The 14,104-nt window shown below is 38.1% G+C and overlaps 1 long non-coding RNA gene across 2 annotated transcripts; it reads left to right on the top strand.

Moving 5' to 3' along the window:
• The first annotated feature begins 201 nt into the window (after positions 1 to 201).
• Positions 202 to 1,871, top strand: LOC120271966. Of its 2 annotated transcripts, XR_005540100.1 has the most exons (5): positions 202 to 886; positions 1,074 to 1,183; positions 1,327 to 1,412; positions 1,486 to 1,620; positions 1,707 to 1,870. It is a non-coding gene; the product is annotated as an uncharacterized LOC120271966 (long non-coding RNA). The 2 variants fall into 2 exon arrangements; XR_005540099.1 differs by having other exon boundaries at positions 1,074 to 1,412; positions 1,707 to 1,871.
• Positions 1,872 to 14,104: the final 12,233 nt, after the last annotated feature.

Raw genomic sequence — 14,104 nt, 5'->3', positions numbered from 1 at the left:
ATCTGAATTCATTTAAATATTTTTTTTTAAAAAATTAATATTTATAAATTATTTACATTTAAGATCTTATTAATTACGAAATAAACTCATACTTAAATATTTTTGAAAAATAATAACTTAAACTTCAATTTTAAATTAATCATAATTTAAAACCTTTAATATTTCTCAAAAATGCCTCAGAAGGGATGGGTTAATATTTCTCGAAATCGCCTAAAAAGATAAGGTAAAGGAAAGGGTGGGGGGTGGGCGACAGGGAGGTGGCCGCCCCCTTCCCTCTCCCCTACCCCACCTGCGCCTTCTTCCCGTCAACAAGGAAGCCACATGTAATGAAAGCATCCATCTTTTCCATATACTACTCATATATGGTGTCTCACTGGCGCTTTGTCTTTCTACTTGTTTTTTGGAGTTGCAAGATGGGTTCTCTGGGTCTGGAGGAGGTGAAGAGGAGGAAGGCAATGTGGTTGTACCCCAAGGTGCTTGGTTTCAACCCTTCTGAGACATGGAGCCAGTCGGCTTGCTAATTTTGAAGGTGAATGATCTTCACATTTTAGATTTAAGGACATAAGAATGGAGTAAGCCTAATTTCAAAGGCATGTCGCCTTTGCCCCGAGAGAGCCATACCACCACTGTGGTTGCCGATGTAAAGCTTGTGATTTTTGGTGCTAGCAGAGAAAGCAAAGCCAATTATCTGAATGATGTACATATAGTTGACCTTAAGAGCATGACTTGGAGTTCCCCTCATGTTAAGGGTGAACTGCCAGCCCTAAGAGATACCAACACTGCTGTTTCTATGGGTAATAAGCTTCTTATTTATGGGGGTGATTGCGGTGATCATTATCATGGCGAAGTTGATGTTCTCGGCATGGAGAATATGACTTGGTCACGGGTATGATGTTAGAGCCTTTTTGTGTTGCCTGCTATCCAATTATCATGCTTCAATTATAAAAATGATCATAGTCGAGCATCTTGTAGCTATAATGCATATACTAGCTTCATACTAGCTCTTATCATGTGATTTGTAAAGGAACTTTGATCACATCATTTACCGATTTATTGGCTTTTACTTTAAGCAGCTTGTGATTCAAGGGTCCTCACACGGAGTCAGAGCAGGTCATGCAGCTGTAACTTATGGGAGCAAGGGGAGTACTCATGATGATGATGTTTGAGGAAACGAACAATGAAAGTAAGCAATAAGCACTTCGAATTTACAGTTTAACAATGTTTTTTTTTTCTATTCAATAGGTTTATGTTATCGGTGGAGTTGGCTACAACCAATACTATAGTGATGTTTGGGTTCTTGATGTGACTAATTATTTGCGGACTCAGCTTGATATCGATGGAAAGCAACTGCAAGGGAGATTTTCTCATACTGCTGTTATTACCGGCACTGACATTGCCATTTACTGAGGAGGGTATGTGTTTCCAAATAACCTACCAGACTTTCAAATGACTAGTTATGTGTTTAATTATGTTGTGAATTTACAGTTGCGGAGAGGATGAGTGCCCGCTAATTAAATGAGTCGCTAATTTAATGGTCGGTACAACATTTCAATGTGTAAGATTTTCCGCAATCACTTGATCCAAGATAAGCAGAAGCTTTTGAAAGCAAGTGAAAATTCAGTGAGTGATAGTTGTTCCGGATATTAATTAAGGCTTCTTTGTTTCAGTGTAATGTGTTGTTAAATCTTTTAATTTTGTTCTCTCAGCAAAAAAGCATGGTTTCTAGTAATGGAGTACTTAATCAAGGATCTCATGAAGCTAAAGTTGAAACAAAGATCCCTCTCATACGAGGCTTGTCTTAGTTTATATTTTGTTCTTTTTTAAAAAAATATTATTAAAACTATTTTGGATGACCTTATGCACTATTTGGTTGATGCAACAGTGTACTTCAGATTGTTGATCCGAGAGTAGATGCCAGTTAGAAGCTTTTCAACCTGCTGATCAAAGATAGCTAGGAAGGAAGAACGAAAGTAAAGTTTTTACTCAAGAATAAAATTTCATTCAAAAACTGTCCTCTCTTGCCACCCAGGCTTACAATTAATAGACTTTATTCAAAATACTAAAAAATTTGAAAATTTGCCAAAAACAGAAAATTTCCAAATAACAAAAGAAAATAAAGAACTTAAAAAAATAAGATGATTGTCGAAAATGACGACTCAATCAGGGCTTACTAGCCAAAGTTGTAACCGAATCAGTAATTACTAAAAATAGAAAAAATCAATATTTTCATGGCCTAAATGAATGAATTTGGCCAAAATCCGCATCACTCGCACAAACTGGTGACTTGTGTTCAAAAATTTGATTTACTACCTTGTGGTTGTTGGGTTTTGCAAAAGAGGGACAAAAGAAAAAAAAATTGATTTACTACCTTGTGGTTTCTCTGCGTGGCAAAAAGGGGAAAAATCGTGACGACCATTAATTCTTGCTTACGTAGCAAGGGAAAAGTCAACATTTGACATAAAAAAAATATCTTCTTATGAGTTGGCACCTCATCTAGGTTTTAATGTACTGTGCTAATTAATCTGGTAATTAACGTCCTGTAAACGCTACCACCAAGCATGAACTCGTACACGAGAAGCTTCTTATCAGGAGTGTAGTAATAAGCTTTGATGGAAACGAGATTCGGGTGCTAGATCCGGCCAAGAATCGCCATTTGTTGCTCGAATTCGCATTTACCAAAGCCTGATCCTGTCTCCTGAAGATGTTTCACAGCAATGATATTCTTATCTTGGAGCACGGCTTTATAAGCGGTGTTGTAACCGCCCTTGCTAGAGGAGAAGTCGATCTTCTCCCCTTCGTGAAGGTGATGAGAGGGAGGTTTGGATCCGATCTTGCGCCAGAAGTAGAGGAAAAGGATCGTGAAGGCGATGAGGAGAGCTACTTGGTCACCAGCGATGATAGCTATCAGGGCTGCGTGGTTCATTCCTAAGAGGTGGATGCCCTAATCTAGTTTAGATCCTGAGGATAAGGAGATCGTGGTGGTGGTGGGGGATCCGGGGAGGGTGAGATTTTTTTGGTGAATGATGCCGGGTGGGAAAGAGGAGAGTGAGCATGGGATGGGATCGGTGAGGGAATTTTAGGAGAGGTTTAGGTCTTGTAGATTGGGGAGGAAGATGACTGGGATTGGGCCGAAGAGGTTGTTGGAGTTGAGACGGAGGGTGAGGAGATGGGGGTAAGTGGTTCAAGGAGAAAGGGATCTGGCTAAAGAGGAGGTTGAAGGAGAGATCGAGATGGGAGAGGAAGGAGAGATGCCAACTCATAAGAATATATGTTTTTTTATGTCAAATGTCGACTTTGGCCTTGCCTCATAAGCAAGAACTAATGGTCGTCACAGTTTCCCCATTTTTACCACGCAGGGAAACCACAAGGTAGTAAATCAAAATTTTTTTTCTTTTGTCCCTCTTTTGCAAAACTCGACAACCACAAGATTTATTTTTGAAATTTTCCCTTACTAAAAATAGAAAATTCAATGTTTTCAGGGCCTAAACGAATGAATTTGGCCAAAATCCGCATCACTCACACAAACTGGTGACTTGTGTTCCTTGACCCATTTCTCATCAAATGGATCCAGTAGAACCATAAAATCTAGTCACCCACCAAATTACCGAAATACCCTTGCATCGAATTTCTCCATGTACGCACATGCCAATTTATCTATATACCCGTTATCATTGGTTGTTATAGATAATTTGCATACAAAGAGAAGAAATATAGGGGAGGATAAAGTGTGGGAGATTGAATTTGAGGAAGAAGAGCATTTAGGTGGGCATAACACGAATTTCTTGAATGGGGAATCCCCACAACAGCCAAAGACAGAACAATTCCTTCGTGTCATTCCACCTATGAAACGTAATGCTCAATTTATTAGTTCAGATTAGTGTCCAGTTGCAAGGCTAGTGTTCCCCCTTTGGTAAGTTGTATCACATATTCATGTTTGTAAAGAATCTCACATGATGTTGTATTCACTGTTATGTAATTCACTATGTAGATGGTGCGTCCGACTCTAGTTACTTAATGACTGCCAACGTTAATGAACAAATTTTTAGGGGTGTCTTGTTTACTACAGTAAGAATTCAAAACTGTATTTCTGATACTCTGATGTGCATTGTACTCAGTCTTATATGTATGAATTAGCTCAATAATATCGATGGCATGTTTTTTATCATGTGACCGGATTTGCAGTTCCAAGACCTCCTATGTATTCTCAAAGCCACCTTTGGGAAGCCCCACCGTCATTCCAAAACAATGTGCGGCTGCAGCTCATGATGTTCCTATTCATGTAAGACCTTCGCAACCATCCACACTAGCCATCCCTGAATACAGTCATCATTGGTTCCAAGAAAATCCAGTTCGTGTCGTCAAAATACCGGCGGCACGATCAAGCAACGATCTTTACAGTGTTGTCCTCACTCTCGGAGGACCCGGAGCAAGCTGATCATAGAACCAAGAGCAGGAACTCAAGTTTCTGTTAGATTAGAACCAATGTTCTATTTTTTTCCTTTTCTTTTTGTCTTGTGGCTTAAAATCTAGAGAATTTTCTCAAACATCAAATCTGACTTCCACTCAAGATTTCATTTATTCTCAAATTATAAGATCTGCAACAAATCAAAGCAAAGTTTGAAAGACTGATTGAAGATCTTGTGGTCTGGAAAACCACAGTGCATCAAAGACAAGTGACCAAACTTTACGAGATTGGTTGAGATCTAAGACAAATGCACATTTAATCAACACACTTGCAAACCACTCAGTTTTGAAGCACAATTCAATGTTGTACAAATTAATTAGCCTGATAGATTTTGTTTGTACAATTCTGGCCCATCTTTTCTTAAATTTAATGCAAGTTTGAAGAAACTAAAGTGTGTGCGGTTCATCAACATAGACAGAACACTGACTTTTTTTTTTCTTTTGAAAGAATCCAAAAGGGCTAATTCATTAAAAATTGAAGAACAAAAAAGTACACAGAACAAGAACACTAGAAAATAGGAATAAACCTAATACTAAGAGATAAGGACTAAGCAACTGAATTAAAAGGGGAGACCAGCATTTACAAAACTCTTCATTATACATTGAGGGAGATCCCGCCCATGAAGAAACAAGTTGAGATGATTGTGAATTGACCCATAAGAGGCTAGACTAATAGCAAGGTTCATCCAACCATTGGGGATAATGTGAATTGATGGGTTGTTTGCCATATCTAGATGAAACCTCAAGTTTGAAATCTGAGTGTTGAACTGCCAAGCAATAAGGGAATTGTTACACTTGAGAAGCTAGAGCAAATCATGGTTGATGACTTTTGTTCTTCATGTTTTCACACGTAGTGATGGTCCTATCGTTACAAAGGGAGTTTTATGTTAATTTTTCTTGGTTTATTCTTCTGTTATTTTCTTTTCCTCTATTCTGGATTATTATAACTTAAACTCAAAATTTTTTGTTGGAACTGCAGAGGTTTGATGGGCAGAGAGAAAGTTGCTTGTATTTCCAATCTGATTAAGACCAATGATCCTGTTATCTTCTGCCTAGTGGAAACCAGAGCTAATTCCTTTAGATTAGATCGCTTCTGTTGCAGATTTAGTCGAAGATGGGAGTGGGCTTCCGTGGAAGCAAATGGTCTTTCTGGTGGAATTCTTATCTTTTGGAGAAAGAACCTGGGCAGAGTAACCTCACTCGAGGTTTCCCACCAAGCTCTTCATTTGGTTGTTTCCCCGGTTCAAACTGCTGATTGGATCCTGTCAGTGATTTACAACTCTTGCAGAGTTCAGGCCCAGTGTCTCCTCTTGATTGAACTCTCAGCAGGTGCTCAGTTAGATAATGCTGCCAACGGTGCTGCTGGATTCATAATTGTTAATTTCAACTCTTCGGTGCTGTTAACTGGGGGTTGCCCAATTTTGCATGCAACACCTTTGGATGTTGATTTCAAAGCACTGATGCTCATGCTCAATGTTATCGGCCAACACCAGGCTTCCATTCAGCACATCTTCATCTCAAGCAAAGATTATTATGAAGCTATTACTGTTGGTACCAGTAATTCACATTGGAGAGTGAATTCTTTGACTGCTTGCATTCGGGAAACTTTAATGTCTATTGGAAGTCCTCAGATTCATTAGATTCCAAATCAGTGGAATGTTGTTGCCAACAAACTGCCAGTTCATGCTTTAAGCCTTCATCATCTCACCCTCTTCCATCAAGGGCGAGGATCATGAAGATTATTAACTCTCTAGGTTTTGTTATGTAATTCCTTTCTATTATGCGGCCTTTTAGTTTCTTTAGTTTAGTTTTTGTCTCTTGTTTTCAACTGTACTTTCTTCTTTCCTTTGAATAAATTAGCCTCTTGGCTCTTTTTAGCAAAAAAAAAAAAAATCATGGTTGATGATGAAGATGTGCTGTATGGGCAATCCGAAGTACAATGTTTGTTGCCTTGTAACTAATTAAACACTGACTTAGCCTTGCAACTAATTTAACACCAACCATACATCATTGAGTCACATAGCAAAGTACAATGTTTGTTCCTGCAATTAAACATTCATATCTATAAGGTTTAACTACTTTGTCTATTTCTTGTCATACAATTATGGCATCTACTAAAGATCTCTTTTTTTTTTTTAATTCTGTAAGGAGCGTGTTCTAGGATGATTTTTTTTTTTGCAAGACACTATTCATAGTAGACTCAATGTAATAAACCAAGGTTTCGGTCTAAAAAACTCATTTATCTTTTATTATTAATGTATACCTAGGGGTGTAAATGATACACTACTATAACAATCCATAAGAAAAATGATAACTCTCATTCTCATAATCCTCCCAATGTATAATCATTAATTTCTTTGCGTTTCTTGAAAATCAATTTTTATCTCCTCAATAGCATTATTTTCCTTATGGATTGTTATGAAGCCATCTTCCTCATTAATCTTTACCCATCCATAACATATGGCACTCAAATTACTTTATCCATCACTGATCATGTGAGGTCTCTCACCTTTAATGACTCAACTCATTAATAACAATTTTAGTCACATACTTTGTGTTTGATTTGTCTTGTCAAAAAGTTTTCTCTTGAGAGCACTTCTCTTGTGACCTAGCTGTAAACCCGTCCCTCCTCCCCTTTGCCATGGCAAGCAGGGGGCAACCACCTCCGCAAAACCCCCTAGTAAGTCCTGGGTAGATATCGCTGCTGCTTCTCAGAGGAAGCTTGCTCCTTCTCCATTGACAGACAGCCCTATGCTAAACAAGTTGAAAGCCAACTTCTCTGATTTTGTCCGGCCGGATCGAGATGCCATCTCAAGGGTAAGACAGCAGTTTAGACATCCTTGTATGGGAAGTTCTTTGGAAAGTATCCACCGTTCAAGCAAGTGAAGGAATTCTTGAGCTCGAAATGGGAAAATCTTGGGACATTTCAGATCTCTTATTTGCCGAACGAGTACCTACTAATTAGATACAGCACCTTCGAAGCCATGCAAAGGCTATTGTTTGAAGGACCTTGGGCTGTTAATGGCATCATTCTATAATTAGTCCCGTGGTAACCATTCTTTGAACCAGCGTTCATGAAGCTCTCTACGGAGGCCTTCTGGGTGCAGCTACATAACCTCCCCGTTGAGTTTTGGGAAGGGGAGTCTCTGGAAACCATTGCTTCTCTTTTTGGTCGATTTCTTAAAAATTGATGAATTTACTTCGTCCTTTTCCAGGTCCAAATATGCAATCTGTGTTGAAAGTGATCTAGCCAAACCTTTGAAAAAGGGTATTTGGATTAAGGACTTTGAGCACTGGATCTTCATTGTTGTCCTGTATGAGCGACTTCTTATGTTCTGCTACGAGTATGGTCTGGTTGGCCATGGGTCGAACAACTACACCCGCCAGAGCTTAAGAGGTTCGAAAGTTCCCTCTCCACCCCGTTGCGATGATCTGTGTGAATGGCAATAGCAGGAGGTCAGGGAGAGAACTGAATACATAAGCAATAGCCTGAATGTGATAGTGGAACTTTGGCTGCTAGACTATCCTAGAACTAGGGCTAACTCGCTGGAGGTGCCAGAAATAGGCTATGGGCCATGGATGTTGGTGTCGAGAAGACATGAGCACGGTGGAGGTTGCAGTGGTGCTGGTTGGCTCGTGGGTCCAGGATCACGTGAAGCACCAGTGAACTCACGTGACCACTCCGTCCCTCTCACCAATGTATCAAAAATCAGAAACAGTGTTGCATGCTCAATACGTGGTGGAATCTCTGCCAGAGGTTAAGGTGGCTTTGTCAGAACTAAGGCTCTTGGCCCAAGCGATGCCATTATGGAAGAGCCTATTCCCTCTGGAAAAGCACCCACTCACAAAGACCAAGGTGTGGACTCACCACTTGACATCCTTTTGGAAATCGGAGTGGAGCTGACTTGTCCTCTTGGTAACACTCCTCTCCCAATTAACGAGGCAATGCTGACCCCTACTCAGAAGGATTATCCCAAGGAAATAAACCCTAACAACGTTGTCTCGCATCCTATTGCCATGGAAATCTCGAAAGACAAGAAGTGTGTTTCAGCTGAACCACCCCTGATTGCTTCCCTACCCTTAGAACTTCAAAGAATTTCTCTAAAGCCTCTAATTCTGGAGGCCAGTGGGAAACCCACTGGATGATAGTTAACATAGTTACTTCAGCCCTGATGTCCCCTTCCATCGCTCCAGCAAACTCTGACCAAGAAATGAGTGAATCAGAGGAGGAGGAAGAGGTGTTATCAGAGAACGAGGAGGATATGGAGCTGGAGGAACAAATCACTCTGGACCAATACCAAAATAGTGTTTGAAAGGAAGTGCTATATCAAAAAAGCAGTCAACAATTGCCGACTACCCATAAGAAGAGGAGGGTGGCATTGTAGGGAGAATCTCCCTGAGGTGTTCATAGTTTCCTCTGCCCTAGGCTATACTCAGAGTATCCTTCATGTTGAAAGGCTTCTTTTCTCTTACCATTTGGTTTTTATTCTTTGTCCTATCTATATCTAACCATTTCTCTATGTTTGCTGCAAATACTAAAATATTGTGCTGAAATTGCAGGGGTGTGTCCAATCAGGACATAACCTCCAGAGTTCTCCACCTGATGATGAAGTTCGATCATCTTATCATTTGTTTAGTTGAAACTAGAACTAATGATGATAGACTTGAGAGATTTTGCTCTAAACTGAAGCACAAATGAAGATGGGCTGTGATTGTAGTTGAAGGTTATTTGGGAGGAATCATCTCGATTTGGAACTCTGCCCTAGGTCTTATAACCCCTCTAGTGAAATCCAAATTTGTTCTTCATTTGGTAATCACTATAGGCATCTCTAAGACCTAGATCATATCTACTATTTATAACTCCAATTTTCTCCAAGGGAAACGCCTTCTCAAGAGAGTTGTCAGATATGAACTCTCTTAATTTACCGTGGTTACTTCTGGGTGATTTTAATGCTATTATTTCTTAGGAAGAACAAAGCGGTGGTTCTCATCACTACTATAGCCGTAAAGCTACTGTATTTGCGGATTTTGTCCCTTCTAATAATCTACTAGACATTGATTTTGTAGGTCCCGAGATCAAATAGTGTAATAACTAACAGGGTTTAGCTAGACGCTGAGCTCGCCTAGACTGTTGTCTTGCTAACACCATCTGGTCCAATAGTTTTGATACTTGTTTGGTTAAGCATCTTCTACGTTTTCTCTCTGACCACTCGCCTCTTCTCTTTTGGTTGTTTCCCCATGATTTTAGGAAAAAGAGAATTTTTTGTTTTGATAATTTTTGGCTCGAACATCTGGGTTGCCACTCTGTAAGTAAGGAAGTTTGGTCCTTTAAACCTCATTCTAATCCAATGCATGCTTTCTCTCACCTTATTTCTCAAACTAGCTATATGCTTCTAGAATGGAAAGCTACAGGGCTTCACCCTCTTGATTCTGAAATTGAAAAATTGGAGGCCTCCATTCTTGTTGTAGAAACCAATGATGTTTTGAGGGATATTAATGATTTCTCCCCTCAATCTCTTTTTATTATGTATAATAAGCTATTTGCCTTGCAGAGACAAAATAGTATTAAATGGGCACAAAGGGCCAGACTTTTGTAGGTTCATAGTGGTGACAACAACTCTTCTTTCTTCCATAATTCAGTTTGCTATCGTGATCATATTAACTCTATCTCCAATACTTCTAATTTCAATGGCAATGTTTTCTCTGATCAAAAGAGTATTAGCCAAGTTTTTAATTACTTTTTCTCTGATTTGTGGAATGAAGATACTAACAGAAATTTTTAGGAGGTCTATTTTGCTCTTCTTGACTATCTTCCCCAAGTCTCTACTAGTGATGGTGAGATACATATTCGGGAAGTCTCAAAACAAGAAGTCTATGATGTTCTCTTCTATCTTCCAACCGGTAAGAGTCCTGGTCCTGATGGATTCAATGTGGAATTCTATCACTTTTATTGGAATGAAATTGGTGATAACATCTTTGAAGCTGTCAAGTATTTCTTTGAACATTCTACTATACCTAATACTTGGGGTAGGACTCATATCACTCTGATTATTAAAAAAACCTAATACCAAGTTTGCTTCTAATTATCGGCCTATATCTCTCTGCAATGTGTGTTACAAGATTATCTTGAAAATTCTAGCTAATAGGCTTAAGTGTATCCTCCCTAGTCTTATTGGCCAAGAACAGTGTGGTTTTGTAAATGGTCGTACCCTTTTTGACAATATCATTACCATCTAAGAAGTGGCCCATTCAATTGATAATGATCATATCTCCAACCCTCCCTCTTGGATGATGATTAAGTTAGATATTGAAAAAGCTTATGACTCTTTGAGTTAAACTGCAATTCTTGCAACCCTTACCAAAATGAATTTCCCTGGTAGCTGGATCAATTGGATCAAAGTTTGCATTAGTAAAGTATCTATTGCTCTTCTAATTAATAAATCTCCTACTAAGTGTTTTTCCCCCGAGAGGGGCATCAGACAAGGTGATCCGATCTTCCCCTATCAATTTATCCTTGTTGCTCAAAATCTTACTTCTATTCTCAACTTTGCTAAGAGAAACAATATGATCCTTGGTTTCAGTCCCCTTCTTAGCAACAATTTCAACCACTTAATGTATGTTGATGATCTCATCCTCATAACTCAGGCCTCTAGGAAAATAGCCCACAATGTGAAGCTCTGTCTTTCAATTTATAGAAATCTAACAGGTCAAAAAGTTAATAACTCTAAATCTAAAATTGTTTTTCCTAGCCGTTTCAACAAAAGGCTCAATAGATGTATTTCAAATATTCTAGGTTTCAAGACCTGGTCTTTCCCTTTCAATTACTTGGGAATTCTCATCTCTCCAAAGAAATTGGCACTCTCTTATTTCTCATCTTTGATTAATAAGATTGAGAAGTCAATTACCTTTTGGAAGAGGTCCAAAATTTCCCCAACTGGGAAGACCATTCTCATCAATTCTTCTATCATGTCTACCGCTCTCTATTACATCTCAGAATACCCAGTCCTAGACTTTGTTCTAGATCACATTGTATAAGTTGCCATGGTTTTCTTTTGGTCTAAGGATTGCAATAGAAAGGGCATCAACTCAGTTGGTTCGAATGAAATAACACTTGATCGATCTGAGAAGGGTTTATCAATTCAAAACCTTGGGTTGTCCAATACTTCCCTTATGGCTAAAAATGTGGTTAGTACTCTGAATAAGAAAGATGTCTGGTGGGTTGCTATCTTAAATTTCAAATATGGGGAGTTCAACATTTAGGCAGATAAAATCCCAGCCAAATGCTCTTGGTTTTATAGGGGTTTGCATCGTACTTCTCAGATCATTAGGTCCTTTCTCTGGATTAAAAATGTTAATCCCTCTGCCATTTCTTTTCTGAATGATCCCTGGCATTTTGAAATCCCTCTAGTATTGAAACCAACCTTTCTAAACATGGACATTGATTACAACTTGATTTAATTTGATGATTTATTAATGGTAATACTTGGAATTTGGTTTCTTTGCATGAAATAATTGGTTTCCACCTGAATGATGCTATTATTTGTCACAATCAAATCAATTATGAACAAGGGAATCAATGGGTGTGGTTCTCTAAATCCAGGCACTAAAATTTTGGCAATGATTTATTCTCACTTCAATCAGATTAATAGTGTTTAGAATTACCGGGTTGGTTGGGTTAACTTGTGACGCCTCAAAGTTGCTCAATGCTATCAAAACTTATGAATATCTTTATAGAATGAAATTGGGGCTCCAAGCCTTCTGCAGCTTTTGTAACTTACAGGTTGAAACTGCAGAACATATGTTTCATACATGTTGTAAGTCTCAAGGGATCTGGAATATGGTAAGCTCCAAAATTATGAGGCATATGAACTTATGTAATTCAGTATCATCAGGGCTCTGCCTTTGTCAGGACATTTCTGGTAATGACCTCTTTACTCTATCTATTATAGCCTCAGTTTAATGGTCTATATGGAAAGCTAGATGCAAAAGAATCTTTAGTAGTGAACCACTGAATTGCCAAAGAGTTGTATCCCAAGCCATTGGGCATGTTAGGCAGTTTTACTCTTCTTCCTCTACTCACTGTTGGAGAAATCTTATGCGGTTTAATTTTTCTTTTACTAATAGCCCAATCATGCTTTCTGCTACTGTGCTAAAAGAAGAGATATTGCTGCCAGGCATTGGGTTCCTAGTAGTTGATTACCTAGTTAATTTTATTTGTGCAGGATGTTGTAGCTGTCCTGCAAATTCGGCAATTGATGAAGAGATCAAAGCTTTAAGTTTTGCCATACGGTGCTGTGCAAGCTGGGAAAAGAGCATCAAGATGGTTTTTACATCAAATGGGGAATTGGTTAAAGTTGTTAATCATGTTTCCTTCTCAGAGGTTTGGACAATGAATATGCAAATTAATGGCATTCTTGATCTTCTAGCTAATATGGGCAATCCTAGATTAACAAAGCTTTCGAAAGGCTGGAACCAAACTACGTCCTCAATTGCAATTCATGGGCTGACTCACCATGAGACTACTTTGTTTCATCAAGGTAGGGATTTGCCTAGTTGGCTCATGAAAGGTTTTAGATGTAATGGAGTTTCTTGCTAAGCTTTCTGCTTATATGTATCTTTTTGGTTTTTTTTTGTTTTTATTTCTCTTGTGTAATTTGCTTTTATTGTCTATTGGTTTGTGACTTTTAACTTTGTAAACCTTTTTTATTATTATTAATAAAATAGCTCCAAGAGCTCTTTTCCTCAAAAAGTTCTCTCTTAATCTTAGGTTGTATTGAACAAAAGCTAAATCGTTTGCTTTTTTTTTAAAAGTAAAATCATTTAATTATTATGGTCTTTAAATTAACAATGAATTACATAGATGTATGTTCAATTTGGTAAGTAAATTATACAAATATATTCAATTTAGTCATTCAGTGACATTTCAAATGAAATCATTGAAATGAGAACTAAAATAATCAATTAGATGTAAAAAAATTTGTCATGCCATGAAGAACAGGAGAGAAAAGGACCAAAATGACAATTTTGTTTTTACAGATCAAAAGCTTTATATTTTACTACAAAATCAGATGACGATATAAAGCCAGAACATTGCAGATAATACCAAAGACAGATTTAGCAACTGAATTTACAGTAAAAATAAAAAAAACAGCACAATGGGCAAAATAATGTCAGATTATTTTTGTTGTTAACCAACATAAATAACAATGAAAACAAGAAAGGCACAATTACAAAAAACATATAGATAGAATAAACAGGAGATAGGATCACCTATTTTAAATTTTGTACTCATCAGCAATTGTAATCACATCTCTGAAATATGTTGCATACAGAGAGAAGTAATAAAATAAATCAAAAGATTCTTATATCACAAATAAGATGACCTCCAGTATCAATCCTATTCCTAAATATTACCTTCTCAGAGGGCAACACCTTTCAGCTGATGTACTAAGATCATAATCATCGGCACTTTAGCTTGACCTTGTTTTTGTACCTTGAGCAATTTCTGTCATCAGGTCCTTTTTAAATTTCTTCAGGTAATGTCTGATGTCGTGAACTCTTTAAGTTTCATTCTATTTGTGTCTGAACGAGAATTGAGAAGTTCCACTCCTGGGTGTATCTCGAGTCTTTTTGACCGACT

The sequence above is a fragment of the Dioscorea cayenensis genome, chromosome 11, assembly GCF_009730915.1.
Source record: "Dioscorea cayenensis subsp. rotundata cultivar TDr96_F1 chromosome 11, TDr96_F1_v2_PseudoChromosome.rev07_lg8_w22 25.fasta, whole genome shotgun sequence".
NCBI classification, from domain to species: Eukaryota; Viridiplantae; Streptophyta; class Magnoliopsida; order Dioscoreales; family Dioscoreaceae; genus Dioscorea; species Dioscorea cayenensis.
Note: the sequence above shows the minus strand (reverse complement) of the source record. Positions and strands in the feature narration are given on the sequence as shown.